Consider the following 3,776-nt stretch of genomic DNA (forward strand, 5'->3'; position numbering starts at 1 on the left):
TCAAAACATTACTAGTCACAGAAGAACTGCATGCTTGCTTGACAAAAATCAGTATAATATACCGCTTCTGTCTTTTCTCTACAATAATACTCCCTCCGTCCCAAAATAAGTTAACTTAGTACAAAGTTGTACTAAGATTAAAACACTTATTTTGAGACGGAAGGGAGTAACATATATGTACAGCTACCTTTTTGCAAAGAAAAAACAACAAATCAAACAACGTCCCTTGCTGAAAAGGACGAGAGTAGCATAGAACAAAACATGTCCTGTATTTTGTAAGAAAACTTGAACATTGTTTGGTAAATTGCCAACGAGTCAATGACAGAGAGCTTCCACTATATCAGATGACTCCTATATATTGGTGTGTATATACAATTACACCTAGCAGGCTTAAGAATATATGGATTGAACTTGCTGAAATTGTCTCCATGGTTCAAAATTCATCAATCAGATGATGTAGTCTCCAATGCAAGGCCTTCATTACTTGTAGACTCAACTTTTGATCTCTTGGACGAGGAAGCCGGCAAAACGGTTGTTGCATAACGGAACAAACCAGTGCCTTATACTGACTGTCTTGTTGAGACGACCACCACCATCAAAATGCCTAAAGGCACAAGAATCCTTAGAAATAAATCATGAGCCCATAAATTTTCTTGGACCTAAATGTCAATCTATCAATGCTAGATTGGATATCCAAGTAATGGAAAAGTACAAAAATAATCATGTGTTGAAATATACAGCTTACAACTGCACAATAGCTATAAATGAATGCCTATGGCAGTCGAGGTAAAAAGTCGGGAAGAAGAAATTAATCATGGCCAACCCATGCGTGCGACTCACGCGAAGTAAATTGACAAAGCATTACAGTGTGGGAAAAGGACCAGTTTATGCGCCAACAAGGGGAAAATGGCGGGTGAGGTAACTTTATGGTGCATGAAAGGTGCCGTGAAATAAATAATGCCTGTTTTCTGACTTTTCTGGAAACAATCCCACTTGCCTGACCACCGAAAGATAAAAAGGATATTCACGTAAATTCATGGCAATAAATAGTGGCTTCTTTCCAACCATTTTTTAGTTAAGAACGGTCCCGTGAATCAGTTATAAATGTAGTATCCTTTTCAAGAAACAGGTGACTACGACCATCCAAGTGAACTATGTATATATGTTGTATCTACAACATTTAATCTGATCATTTTGTGGCCTAGTTGTCTAACAAGTTGCTTTGTGGACTAATCAACCTCATATTGATCAACGAAAAAGTTGAAACTTCGCGCTCATTTTGGTTGCCTACAAACCAGGTAAGCAAATTTTCATGTAATAACACAACACTTCACATGAAGGAACCATTATCTATATTGATATTCATCCAACAAGGAACGTGATTCTTTTGTTCAAATCTTACCATAGCAGAGATTTTCAGTTTGCCTGGGTTCTCCAAAAATTGTTCTACCAGAGTTGCAACATTGACACCACAGCAGCAGGTAACACTGAATTCTCTCCTGCATTGAAAATCATTGTGAGCAGATCAAATGTTCCAGAGTAGCCGTACAACGTTGAGTGTTTTGCATTTGGTGCCTGAAACAGCAGAAAATATTCCGTAAGTATCCCAAAAAGGGTACAGAAAATGGAGTATACGAAGAGAGAAATATAATAAATATATAAATAACCAAAGGAAGCACATAAAAGAATGAGAATCTATATACCTAAATAGAAGTATATTTCATAGAAAAAAAATGTGTATAACCACAGTTGTTTGATCAGTTTAAGCTCATAGTAGCTGCTACTTTCACTAAACTGACCAAGAATGCTTGGTTCTCAAATGAAAATGACACAAGCTAATATTCGAAACTCCAGCAATACTCTTCAGTGCAAACGTATCAGCATTAAATTGGACCACTCACCCGCACCAATTCAGTTCAAGTGGTTTGAAAAGATGTTGTCAATTGGAACATACTCCCTCCGTCACATAATATAAGAGCGTTTTTGACACCACACTAGTGTCAAAGAGTAGTGTCAAAAATGCTCTTATATTATGGGAAGGAGGGAGTAAGTTTTTTTTAGCTTTTCATGTATTGCAGTTATAATCTTTTCAAGGCATACCTGATTAGTTTTATGAAGTATTAGGGACTAAAATCTGAGTAACCACTAGAGATAATGTATAGAATTTGGTAATTACAAAGTGGATTACCCCTCTCAACTCATCAGATAACTTGTCCGCATCAAGCAAATGAAAAAGTTAAGTCACCAAATATTTACAGATCAAGAAGGGGGATGAGACCTCATAGGACTGAATGAGCAACCCATGATACACCTTTGTACTCATCCCCAAATCAGCTTACATCCCAACTTCGTGTACCCTCAAATCGATATTTTACATGGTTACACATTCCAATGTAATGTGCAGGCCATGAATAAAATGCTAGTGGATTTCTCCGGTAACTTTTCAAATTAGTTTTTCAAGTCATTTATCAGGCAATATGTTACAGAGTAGTGCCATTTAGTAGCAGCCGAGCTTCCACGTCACAGAGCGTAGGAATTGTATGGAAACACTGCTCTATATCAGCATGGCCTGGAATAAACAGCAGGCTGGGCATTAGAAAGTGGTCCTAAGAGAAAAACAATCACAAACAAGCATATACTGTAAACTTCAAATAACCTCTTCGGGTAGGACATTCAGTCTATATGATCTATCCAAACCGCAGACTCGACAGAAATCGAACACCCATTTAGCAATTTGGGAAGAACCGGCTTGCAAGAAGTTGCATTAGACCTCCCCCCGTTGTTGCTTCAAAAAAAAAAAGGAAATTTGGAAGAACACAGCGAAGAGAAACAAAGTGGAAATTGATTGGAACTTGTACTCCCGTGCGCTCCCCGCCTGCGCCCTGGCAGCTTCCTCCAGTGGAAATTAATTGGAACAGAAACGAACAAAAATGAAGAGGAAATTAAACAACAGGATCAGGATGCTCACATCCTCCCGTGCGCCAGTTGCTATCTCGTGGATTCCTCCATTGGCAGATGAGTATTACACACATGAAGACACACTCAAACCCACGTACCACACTCAGAAACGGATCTGAAACACAAGCTGCACCTCAAATGGCGGGCCATGGCTGCTGCCACTCTCCACAGCCAGGGGACGGCACGGGCTTCACCCCGTTGGCACCCACTTTCCACGCCTCCTCGTTCGCAAAAGCTACTGCCCACTTCCCAGGATGATTCATCTCCATCTTCTGCCTGGACAGCTGCAATTGCGGGCAGAAAACGCGAGACACTCGATCGGTCAGAAAATCAAAAAAGAAAAAAGCCCCTGGAAAAATACGATGGACTCGGTACGGCACCTGCACACACCCACCGCAGAGCCGCCGCGACAGCCACATGAGGTCCGCCCGCCGACATCAAGCCAGCCGCCGAGCACCACACCGCCCGGCCTGCCCGCCGACCACCACGCCGACCGCTCACCGCATCGCTGAGTTAGAACGGGGAGTGGGCCGCCGGCACCTAGCAGTATTGCCGAGCACCTCCGAAGAATCGCCGCCGAGCAGATCCATCAGCCGCTCGCCACGCACTAATCCCGGTCGAGACTCGATTTTTTTTTTAGAATATGACAGGAATGGGAAGTGGGTGCTGATCCCCACGACCAGCTAACCGATCGGGGAAAAGTAATATTATCTGGGTACCAGGAGAATTTTACGGCGGTAGAGCGGTGTCTTGGCTTTGGTTGAACCAGCCCGCGTAATCGACCAGGGCCGAAGAATAAGTTATTCTTCACCTGGGTT

General features: G+C 42.0%; 1 long non-coding RNA gene across 1 annotated transcript; it reads right to left on the bottom strand.

The window, feature by feature from the left end:
* Positions 1-252: 252 nt before the first annotated feature.
* LOC123117341 (uncharacterized) lies at positions 253-3,704 on the bottom strand. The gene is made up of 4 exons (XR_006457348.1): positions 3,339-3,704; positions 2,969-3,242; positions 1,403-1,575; positions 253-604 (listed from the first exon to the last, which is right to left on the bottom strand). It is a non-coding gene; the product is annotated as an uncharacterized lncRNA (long non-coding RNA).
* Positions 3,705-3,776: the final 72 nt, after the last annotated feature.

Source organism: Triticum aestivum, chromosome 5B (assembly GCF_018294505.1).
Source record: "Triticum aestivum cultivar Chinese Spring chromosome 5B, IWGSC CS RefSeq v2.1, whole genome shotgun sequence".
Classification (NCBI taxonomy): domain Eukaryota; kingdom Viridiplantae; phylum Streptophyta; class Magnoliopsida; order Poales; family Poaceae; genus Triticum; species Triticum aestivum.